Source organism: Pan paniscus, chromosome Y (assembly GCF_029289425.2).
Source record: "Pan paniscus chromosome Y, NHGRI_mPanPan1-v2.0_pri, whole genome shotgun sequence".
NCBI classification, from domain to species: Eukaryota; Metazoa; Chordata; class Mammalia; order Primates; family Hominidae; genus Pan; species Pan paniscus.
This window is the reverse complement of record NC_073273.2, coordinates 32,295,220-32,307,310: the sequence shown is the minus strand read 5'-3', so window position 1 is coordinate 32,307,310 and position 12,091 is coordinate 32,295,220. Positions and strand designations below refer to the sequence as shown.

The 12,091-nt window shown below is 48.1% G+C and overlaps 1 pseudogene; it reads right to left on the bottom strand.

Moving 5' to 3' along the window:
* Positions 1–450: 450 nt before the first annotated feature.
* LOC129395628 (testis-specific Y-encoded protein 2-like) lies at positions 451–3,001 on the bottom strand (annotated as a pseudogene).
* Between the last annotated feature and the right edge of the window lie 9,090 nt (positions 3,002–12,091).

The following is a 12,091-nucleotide window of genomic DNA, read 5'->3' as shown; positions in this document are numbered from 1 at the left end:
AGGATGAAGTCAGCCTCCAACTAAGCTGTCTTTTGCTTTTACCTCTCCCACTCTGTCCTGTAGGAAGAATCCCAACACATCCCACACCCATTCACTCTACAACTTTAGAGGCCCAGCTCCAACGCAGACTGGTTATTTCCATGTAGAGAATAAAGCACATGGATTGATCAATTCATTATCACACCCGACTAAAGTGGATAAACATACACACACACACAAACACAAAGACACACTCACACACACACAGACACAGAGTCACACATCCTTCAGAATGTTTATTTTTCATTCCATACAATCCAAATTTACCCCCTCTTCCTGATTTTTGGTGACTCGATCTCCTTTTCCTTTAGTTCCTGTGCATAAGACCATGCTGAGTACTGCCATCCTGCATACTGTTGTAACTCTTTAGGAGTTCTGCTGTATTAGGTAAAATCTGATGCTCCATCATATTCAACTCAACAACTGGGAGTCCCCTAGAGAAACACAAACTCATGTTAAAAAGCATTTTCTCTGAGCCATACTTTGAAAGGTTTCAATTGTGGGGCCCGCTGAGAAAAGGATATCCCTTCCCCATTTGTGATCCCCTAAACTTCCTCCTACCACGTGTTACAAACTGTTCTGCGCAATCCCTGCCCCATTCCCAGTATTGTCTGTGAGGGGAGTCAGCTAACAAGATGCACTGTACCCTAAAAGCACACAGAAGTCTGATGGGGCAACAGCTTAAGGAAATCCATCAATCTAAACAGTCCTTTGTGGTTTGGGGCAAGGATGATCAGGACGCACATTCAGGGAGCCCAATCTTATGGGGTTGGTAGGATGACTGCCGAAGGGGTTCACAGCCATGGAATCAAGTGCCACAGACTGAACTGAATGATTTTCAGCTTTACTCCTCATTGATTCTGGAAATGGACGATTCTTCACTGGGCTTAAGACTCCACAGCTATGACCCGCTTTGCGTGCAGTCTCTAATGTGCCTTTTCAGCCCAATGCCATGAACGTCCTGGATTCTGTCACTCTCTGTCTTCCTCTCAAGGAATTTCTACATGTACCAAAGGAGCCTCAATTTCTACATTTCTGAAATGAGCACTCAGGCTCCCTGAATAAGCAGGTGCGTCAACCCCCTTATACTGGGCATCAAACAGCTCCAGTTCCAACTAACGGCTCACCTGACGTCTCTGTTCCCTCTTCAGGTGGCTTCATCCTCTTGTAGTATTGCAGGGGATTGCGCCACAGGTCCTTACATAGGATCTGTCAGGGGACTCAATCGGGAAAGGCCTCATCAGGGATCAGAAAGGTGACCCAAGCAGCTGGGAACACACGGGGTCATTTCTCATGTTTCCCAGTGAGGACTCACCTCAGCAATCTTGTTAGATCCTGCGAAGTTGTGGTCAGAGAACCAGTTGAAGAAGTTAAGGCTGCTGCTGTGGTGTCTGCGGCGATAGGCCTCCACTTCATAATACGGATACCACTCAATTGGAGTGGAATGAGAAGCCCTGTATTCTACAGAGACAGGAATTTTTGTGGGAAGGGGGCTGGATCACGTTGGCAATGATCCACCCGCCATCTTCCTTCCACTACCCATCCTGGGAGCCACCTGTCACCTGTGATGTTCACCAGATATTCCTTGGTAATCACTTCATTCTGGAAGTAGGGGTTACTCCGAAAGAACAACATGATCTTGCAGAGATGAACAGGATGCTTCTCTTCTTCCACCTGTCAGGACAAGGTGGAGAAAGCTTAAATACGTTTCGGGTAAGGTGCTCACACTTGCTTACAGGAATGAATTATTTCCCTTACCCTCCCCCGCTAAACCCTCTAGCCTCAGTCTACCCGGCCTCACCTCCAGGCTGACCATGTAGCTCAGCATGTCTTCATCTTCGTCAGTGATCAGGGCTGACATCTGGGGGTGGTTTGCAATCTGATTTAGGTCAAAGAGACTTTATACACGATGGAAGGGAAAGCGACGAGCAACAGGGAAGAAGGCCTAAGAGCGCCCAGAGGCTGGGGTAGGGGATTTCTCAGATCTGCTTCCATGTATGATCTCCTTTCACCTCCCCCTCCCCGTAAACTAAGGCCTCCTGTGTTCACAGAGGGTGTATGATTCTGAGGCTGACTGCACTGACATGGGGAGGCGCGATTCGCAGAGACTTGCTGGTGTCTGAGGAGTGGCAGAATCTGCTTAGAGCCGAAGACGCCCAGTCCCAGATTGGACTAGCAAGGGGCAGCAATCACACTCCCTTAAAAATAGCTTGCTTCACCGAAAAACCTCTTCTGGTCTGAACTCGCTTCTGCTCTTCAAAAAGATGCCCCAAACGTCTGCTGCTCGGCATCACCAAGGGTTTCTCTGCCGCTTGCAGGACAATAGTACCCACGCCTGCTGTGGCTTTCCGCAGCCACATTTGTCCGTGACAACTCCCCTTTGTTCCCCAAAGAGTCACATCGACGCTGAGCTGCCCATCGGTCACTTACACTTCCCCGAGAGCACCTCTCCACTAGAAAGGCCGAAGAAACACTGAGAAGGATACAACATGGCCCAGAAGCCAGGGACGCTCTGGATGACGGCGCCTCTGCGGTCTAGGTGGGGCTTGCGCCTCCGCTCCATCTTTTCCCGCTGCCGAGAAAAGGCCTTCCTGGCTTGGGCATTAACCGGCTCCAGCTCCACCTGAACGGCCAGCAGCTCCTCCAGTGCAGACTCTGGGGTCATGGGCCCAGGGCCAGGCTGTGCCTGCTGGGCCTCCTCCTGCCGCTCCACGAGGCCCTCCTCCTCCGCCACCACCTCCACCTCCGTCATTATGTCATCCAACAGCAGCACCGCCTCCTCCCCCAAAGCCGCCTGCTCACTCTCCACCCCGGCCGCCCCCTCCTGTACAGCCTCCATCCTGAAGGCGGTGCCCTCCTCGGCACTCGCACGCACCAAGGCCTGTGCTGCCCAACCCACGCCACAGGAACCCTGCCGCAGCCTCTATGGTACCCGGTAGCTCAGCGACCCCTCAGGGCGCATCCGCTGGGCTTCCAGGCGCCCCCTAAGGGACTGCGCGCGAAAGGCCGAGAGGCGGCACGCAGGCCGACTTCCTCCCGTCGTGGCCAATCAATGGGAGGGCGGTGGGCGTCTCCCTGGGCGGCACAGCCACTGGCGGGCCTGCATCTCCAGCCCCCCACCCCCCGCCTTCCCTGCCAAAGCCTCCACCGAGAAGCCCTCGGAGCTTGGGCGGGGTAGCTAGGCATCCAGGTACACGCAGACTGCGTGGCCTTTGGAATTGTGGGCATGGCAGCCCTGTGCCCTGACATCCTCAGGGTGGCAAGCCATGAACATCTCTATGTGTCACGAACACAGGAAACGTCTCTCTTCGTTAGGCAGGCCAGGTAGATGGTACGGAAGTAATACTGCAGATCCAGAGATAACTCTCTGGTTGCTGGGGCTAGGGCGGCAGGGGTGTCCTGGGGGAAGTGATCGGGGCGGGCACGTGGGAGGAAAGTCGCCTGCCTGTGCTGAGGTGGAATTGATCTGCTGTAGAGGCCAGAGCCCCGGCACACACTCTCACAGGTCGAGGCAAATAGAGGCTCCGAGTACCATGCTTCCTCCCTGAGGATGCTGTACTCCAAGGAGCATTCCAAAGGCCCTCTTGTCCTATGCCCTGGGCACACCAGAGGCCAGCCGCCAGGGTTGGCCATTGTCGGCCTGCGCGCACGCTGTTGTGCACTGCCTTGACGACCCAGAGGCTCCCGCACCCGCAGCAGCGGCTGCGGTGCCTGTTGGTGGGGCTCTGCAAGCCCAGGGCCGGGGCCTCTGGCTCCCGAGCTCCTGTGCGCAGTTGAGCCTGCTGGGGACCGGAGCCCTTTGGCCAGTGCGGGATCTGCGGGTCCAGCGGAGCTCCTCAGGAAACCTGGGTCCACATAGGTGTGGGACTAGGTTCTCAGCAGGGCGACGCCCGTGGGTCTTTCAGGGAGCGGGTCTGCTGGGGAGCGGGCCCCCAGAGCCTACGGGTGCGGGGCATGGGCTGGGCTGGGCTGCGCAGGCCCGGGGTCTGTGGGAGCACCCAGGAGAAAACCGTGTTGAAGCTGGAGGCAATGCTGGAGAGGACGGCTGGAGTACAGAGCAAGGAGGCAGCCTTGGAAGAGGAGGCGGTGCTGAAGGTGGAAGACATCATGGCTGAGGTGGAGGTGGTGGTTGAGCTGGAGCCCGACGTGGGGTGGCAGAAGGAGTGCCAGCGGGCACAGCCTGGCCCTGGACCGAGCACACCGGGGCCGTCAATGGACTCGCTGGAGGTCCTTCACTTGGAGCTGGGCTCCGTGAATGCCCCAGGCCACAGAGCATCTCCGCCTTGTGGGCCAGAGCCATATCCTTGCGGCTGCCGATTGGGGATGGCTGGCAGCAGGGGATAGTCATCGGGCTTCGGAGGGTATGGGGGCTGTTTGGGGGGAGGAGCCAGGTGGGAGGCCCGTGGGGTCAGCCAGGAGGCAGGGGATGGGGGACAGGGTGGGAGCCGAGGCCACGTTCCTGCAGCTGTGAGGGCAGCTTGCTTGTAGCAGCCCTGGGAGCACGTGGTAGGGAAGGGGAGCCAAGGCCAGCACTGACAAGGGAGAATCGCGGCGCCAAGGTCCCTTTGCGCACAGCCCAAATTCGAAGGACACGTTTCCCTGGGAACGTGCCTGGAGGACGGGGAATCTGTATGCCATTACCAGCCATTGAACCACCCCTGCTCTCGGTGCCTGTTTCCAGCAGGCTCACCCCAGAAACACAAGGTGCTTAAGACGGGTTCGCGGCGCATGGGGCTGCCGACCACCTCACGGCAGGAACCAGCTCCGCAGATACGCATTCTTCCACCTGCAGGTGCTGCACTCAAAGGGGTGTTGGCCCTGAGCCTATATAACTTCCTTTGGACCCACGCAATTCCCTTGGAGAGCGCCAGGCACGACCCTGCTGTCGCTTCTAAGTACAAGGCTTCCCTCAAGTGGACATGCCCACCCCTCAGGGAGACTAGGTTAAGAGGACACCACACACCCGGACATCAGCGGAGCATGTCCAGCACTCAGCACACAAAAGCCTCCTGCATCTCAGAAACCCAGAGAAGCAGCCGCCTCACACCACCCCCCGCCCCTCCCGTCCCTCAGCTGCAACCACCTGCCCACTTTTTCTGCCTCCCGTCTCTGGTCAGCCCAGGCCTTCTTGGCCGGGGTCCACCCACTCCAAAAACCAACACAGTTGTGGCGTTGCCTCCTCGCCAGACAGAGATAGAGGGCCAACAATGAAGGGTGACTGGCCAAATGTCTGGGAGATGGCGCTGTTCCACATTGTCTGTGTTCTTGCGAAATTGCAAGGCGTCACGAGGCTTGCCCACCCAACTCTCTGGAGAGTTCTTGCGCAGAGGTAGATTGTTTGGCACAGGAGATGTTGGCGTGGTTCAGATAGCATGCGGAAGTCCTGCTTTGCTACATGATGGATTTGCAGGTCAGGCTGGGGAGCCTGGGTCTGTGGGAGGAGTCCAGTGTCTGAGTCAGTTTGAGGTCCCCCTGGGGACCAGCGTTGTCTCAGTGGGAGAGCTGGGAAGGGAAACTCATGGTTCACTACAGCTAGTAGGCCATCTCAGCCCAGCTAGTTGACATGGTCCCATTGAATCCATCCTCTTGCTCCTTGATCCGGCTGGTGGAGGAACTCAACCATCCCGGTTACCGGTGGCAGGATGATTTCCTTTCATCCCAACCTTTATTTCCACTGTGAAATCATCATGAAGGAGCACTTTGTTGGCATCCTCAGTAAGGAATGCCTCCCAGCATGGTAGGGGAGCTGGTGTGTGGGAGGCTGGGACTGGCATGAACCTTCCTGACTCCTCTCCCTGCAGGCTACAGGGTGTCTCATTCCACTGCAGTCCAGCGGTTCTGGGATCACGAAGGTCAAGCCTCCATCTGCAGGCAGTACACCTCCTACCTGAGCTTATTCAGCTGTTTGGCTGAACATGACTGCCTGGGTTTTGGCAGGATTGCTGAGGTGGGCTTCGCGGTGAGGCATCATGGGAAAGGACCTAGCTGGTCATTCCTTGGTCTCTGGGGAATTGGCTTTAAACTGTCACCTGAACTGTCCTGGACCCACTTCTGCAGTCCCCTAGATCATCAGCCAGGGCCTGTGGCTCAATCTATTGCAGTTCTATCCCACGGAGAGAGGGTCAGCCTTAGAGGCGGAACAGAGAGGGGGCCAGGCGAGCAGCCTAGGGCTGGGAAGGACTGGGAACTGAGAGGCCGTTTGACCTGGATCTGGGCCCCACATGGAGAACCCAAGGATCCTGGAGGAGACTGCAGTGGGCAATCCCAGGCAATCCATGGGTTGGGGGAGAGAGACCCATCAGGGACATGTAACACCCACATTTCAGGATTGGGGCACCTTAAGCCACTATGATGCATATATGGCTAAAGTCAGCGGGTGACAAGCAGGGCTAAAGGGATAGCTGTCTCATCATCACTCGCCAGCTCCCTGCCCTGCGGTAAGACCTGCTGCCACCTGGGGCTCATTTTGAGATCAACCAGAGCCCCCGTTTTCTCCAGAAGGATGGCCACCTGAGGCCCACCTAGGTCTATGTCCTTTCACAGTGTTTCTCCCAGGCCACTCATGTTTTGTTTCCATGAACCCGGCTGCCGTGACATGTGTTATCCTCTCTGCCATCCTCACTCCCACTGCCCTGCCTTCCCACATATGTTTGTCCACCTCCCACGGAATCTGGAGGACCACACTGGGCTCCAGTGTGAGGCAACGTTTTATTTTCTTCACGTACATGTATTTTAGGGCTACCTCCCGGGCTGGGAATGTGAAGAGATTGCCAAATGGCTGGGGACCTTCAGTGTGTGTCCAGGGAGGGAACCTCGCTGGGAATAAAGGCCCACCTGAGTAATGGTGTGGACATCCAGTGCCAGTTGTCTTGATAAAGACCTGCTTTCTTACATCACCTACTATTAACATAAAAGTTAATTCCTTAGAATATTGAAAAAACAAATTTAAATATGAAGAAATATAATTAGTTCATAACTGTATGGAAAACACTGCCGACTGATCCATTTTCCATTACAATTCTTATGGGAGACTTGATGTTTTTAGCAAGTTTTAAGATGCATTTTTATTCTTCTACTCCTGCCAGTTTTTATGATCATTTTTGTAATACAAGGACATGGCCTCTGGAAAGTTTTGAGGGACTTTCAGCTTCTTTTAGGGTAGATAGTTGTAAATTTTGAATTGTTTCCCCCTGCAGTTCTTTTGAGGTTACTCTTTGTACTTTCTATGGGGGGTGTTAAATTTGTTTTCTTGTTTCGCCCTTGTGGAACTTTTGTTTTCAAGGAATTGTGTGTGTGTGTGTGTGTGGGTGTGGGTGTGTGTGTGGGTGTGTGTGTTAGATATGGGAGTTAGCTTGTTAGCATGTTTTCGAATACGGATTTTTTTTTATTTATCAATTTTTGGGATGTATGTGTGTGTGTGTGTGTGTGTGTTTGTTTTCAGTTGGAGTCTCACTGTGTCATCTAGGCTGCAGTGAAGGGGCAAACTCTCAGATCACTGCAACCTCTCCCTCCAACTTCAAAGGATTCCCGTGCCGGCTGGTGCTGTTTTTCCCCCACATGAGGAGAACATGCAGACAGTTATAAAAAATTCTGTGCCTGGGCAGGTATGAAAATAAAATTTCAATGAATGGTAAATTTCACAAATACAGTTTCACATTTGTATTTTGCATCATTTTGAAAATTTTAATTGCTGACATATGAAATTCTCTATTGACTTTCATGTTAAATGTACACATTTGAATGAATTTCCACAATGAAAACTAGCGAAGGCCAAGCGTTAGTTCAGGAAGTTGAAAGCAGTCGTTCTGTAAAATAAAAACATATTTATTGAAGATATATTTAGAGAGATTTTAGAAGGCTTCAGTCAATATTTTTGTTTCTGTTGCTCTGGTGTTTTATCATACAGGGACAAGACTGTAGCATCAGTAGCTATAGTTACAAGGCTACCAAAGACTCAGTGCTATAGAAATTATTATTGTGGAAATTGGCAGCTTGGCTGTCTGTTTGAGGAGACTAGAGGACTTAGGAGTTTCCACCCAAAGTACAAGGGCCTGGTTTAGTGGGTGGCCTTGTTTTGCTGAAGTAGATAAGATCCAGCAGAAGGGTGGATTCACTGTAGTAGCCAGGGTTTTGAGACTGGTAAAGCTTATTTGTCCCCTAGTGCCATTCCCAGATATTGGTCTGTGCATAAAGGCACTTCCTGGACTCGCTGACTCCTGTAAATTCAAATGTAGAACTTAGATTTAAATCCCTATTCCAACTTCTTAAACTTAGATCTAATAGGTGGGTAATAAAATATGATTCAGAAGAAAGGGAGAAGTCAGATAGCTATATAAGCAAATCATCCTGGTCAAATATCTTCAAAAATATTACTACAAAAAATTACTGAAAATTCAACCTTAAAAAGGTTATTATAATTGGAGAAACAGAAAAAGGTTGGAGTCATTTTAAACCCTGAGGTGTAAAGGTACTGTTATTAGATTCCAGGAATTATATACAATGAATAATTTGTTGGAAGAGCAGCATACTATCTCTTGAGTATGGCTAGAGATTCATAAGCCATGTAAGAAAACTCAGAGATTGAGAAGAAAATGTTTTCAGGGATTTTGTTCTGTTATGAAAGACTTTTAAAATGGATTCCTACTGATCAATGATTCACTTATATTTATCATTGAGGCATATGCTGTGTACCCTTTTATATAGAGATGAAGTTATAGTTTCTATCATGTAGATACAAAAACATGTGACTCTGTACCACATTTGCATCAGAGCCTTTGGCGTGATTAATGAAGCAAACAGTGGAACTGTCTATGTCAGGTTACAGGTGGGCACAGCTGGAAGCTTCTGTCACTTGCACTTTAACATTTCTGCATTCTCATCTGTCTCTCCTGGAAAGAAAATGGACTGTAACTATCCTAAGGGACATATGTTACATGAAGACACTAAGTATTCAGATAAGACCATGAGTTGTCTTATCAATGTCTTGTCATTACATTTATATGTATAACTTATACAAAAAATCCAGTTTATTTTATCACAATTACATATTACATCCCACATTTATGTATTTTATTATATTTCCAGTGCCTGTTTTGTTTTGTTTTATTTTGTTTTGAAATCTCGTTCCACTCTGTCACTCAGTCTGGAATGCAGTGGCCTGATCTCAGCTCACTGCAACCTCTGTCTCTTCGGTTGAAGGATTTTAAAAACTAGTAAAGAATTTTCAATTGAGTTAGCAGAAGTAAAAATAAAATTAAGTGGAAATAGAACAACAAAATTATAAACACTATTTCTCAGCAATGCATAGATTATCATACTAGGAATTGAAATGTACTTAGAACTTAATGATACCGCCAATATTAAAGATTAAATTTGTGAGTAGCAAGAAAAGTGATATTACAATAGGAGTTTACAGAAAAAGATTTCTCTAATAACTTGAAAATTAATGTACTAGATATTTCAATAAAGAATGAGAAAAGAAACAACAGAATCAATTCTGAAAAACTAAAGTGTGGGAATAATGATGTAGACAAAATTAGTAAAACATACAAAGCTAACCTTTGGTTGTTGGAGAAATATAATAAATGATGCAACCGTCAGTCAAGTTTAGAAAAAAAGGCAGAAAACATTGATAAAACTAAGAATTTAAAAGGTACACAACCATAGATACAGCATAGATTAAGAAGCTAATAAGGAAATATCCTTAACACCTTAACCTACAAATTTCAAAACTGAAATCAAATTGACAGATATTTATAATCTGTCTATATATATATAGACATATATATAGCTCTCTATATATATTTTCATATTTATATATAATTTTTATATTTGTATCTTACATTTATACATATATAAATATAAGCTATGTATATAGCTTCATAAAATTGATACAAGAAGACATATATAATCTGAATAGTCTCGTAAATGTTCAAGGAAATAAAGGATTGTTCCTAGAGATAAAACACTAGGCTCGGACTTTTTCCCCAGGCAGAGCATTTCAATATACATGAAGAATTCTATAGAATAAAAAAGGGAAAATCCTAAACTCATTGTGTGAGGCAAGCAGAACTTTGATGCCAACAAGACATAAACTGAGTGTAGAAAAAGATATGAAAATTAAGGCCATTCTCATTCATGAAGCAAATGGTAAAATCCCATATGTAACAAGATTTCTGTGGATTCTTTGAGGGTTAGAAGGAAATTTCCTTCTGCCAGATCCTGCTACTCTGGGACAACCCACACACAAATTTCTGTTTTGAGATTTTCTGTAATACCCATGCAATATGGAACAGGCTTGACAATCTGTGTGATAGCCAGCCTGTGGCCATGACTTCTCAGGGACACAAATTTCTTCTGTTTGCCTCCTTGTTCTGCTCAGCTCCAAGAGAACTTTGACCAAAGTTCCTTGAGCTTGGAAATAGGAATGGGTTTGCTTCTGTTTCACCCTCACTGTGAAGATACAGTCCGGTGGAATCCAGATCCACTGCGAGAGAGTCGGCTATTAAACTCTTTTCATGAGTAGTCCCTAGGCCTTGACTAGAGTCTTTCTTGAGATATGAGGCTAATAGTTCCTTCTTGGTCCACCACTTTTTGATATAATTAATGCTTCTTCTATTGGGAATTTTTAATTGTTTGGGAAGTGACATGGTTTGGTGTGTCTCCATTCAAATCTCAGCTTCAATTCTATCTCCCAGAATTCTCTCGTGTTGTGGGTGGGACCCAGGGGGGGGTAATTGAATCACGGGGGTTGGTCTTTCTCATGCTATTCTTGTGACAGTGAAGAAGTCTCACGAGATCTGATGGGTTTTTCAGGGGTTTCCGCTTTAAGTTCTCATTCTCTCTTGGCATTGCCATGTAAGAAGTGCCTTTATTCGTATACCATGATTCTGAGGCTTCCACAGCCATGTGGAACTGGAAGTCCAATTAAACCTCCTTTTATTCCCAGTTTCAGGTATGTCTTCTTCAGCAGCATGGAAATGAACTAAGACAGGAGGTTTGGTCCAAATAACCTTGGCTTCCATGATAGAAGATAGAAGTTGGTGAAATGTTTAATCTTTTCTGTGGCAAACTTTTGCAGTGGGTATTATTTTTCTAATTTTTTTTCTTGTTCTCTTCACCTTTGTTTGTCACAGGGTACTCTCGCTCTGTAGACCAGGAGGGAGTGCAGTGGCAGGATCTCAGCTCAACACATCCTCCGCCTCCCAGGCTCAGCCTCTGCAGTAGCTGGGATGACAAGCATGCATCACCACGCTCAGGTAATGTTTTGTATTTTTAGTAGAAGCCAGGCTTCACCATGTTGGCCAGGCTGCTCTCCTACTACAGATCTCAGGTGACCCGCCCGACTCAGCTTCCCAAAATCCAAAGTGCTGGGAATACAGGTGTGAGCCACCGAGCCCAGCCAACTCCAGTATTTTTTACCTAAGCCAGTGGATGAGTGGAGTTGCCTTTATTTTTTTTCTTTTTTCAGTCATGATCTCGCTGTGACATCCAGGATGGAATGCAGTAGTCTGATCTTGGCTTACTATACAATCTCTGCCACCCATATTCAGGCGGTTCTCCTACCTCAGCCTCCCAAGTAGTTGGGAGACCTAGTAGTTGCCACTAGGTCTGGCTAATTTTTGTATTTTTGGTAGAGACAGGTTTTTGCCATGTTGCCCATGCTGGTCTCGAACTCCTGACCTCAAGTGACCCACCAACCTCGGCCTCCCAAAATGTAGAAATTACAACAAGAGCCACGAAGCCTGGCCTGGAATTGTGGCTTTTTGACATAAGAAATCTGTGGAGGGAAAAGCTTGGTTTGTGGGAGCACCTGAGCTCAGTTTGGCTCAAAGTTCTGGGATACCTATTATTGAGTGGCAGTGATGGTATGTTGTTAATGTACAATATGTTCCTGTATATAGCATATGTCTATGCTCATCAGATATTTTCAGGTAAAAAAAGATAGTCATTCCAGTAGTTTGAGCCATTATAGCAATTCCCACCAGGGGATTTCACAGTCCAATTCCAGTTGTGGGCAACAGTGATTAACATAATGGTAATTAATGAGAAG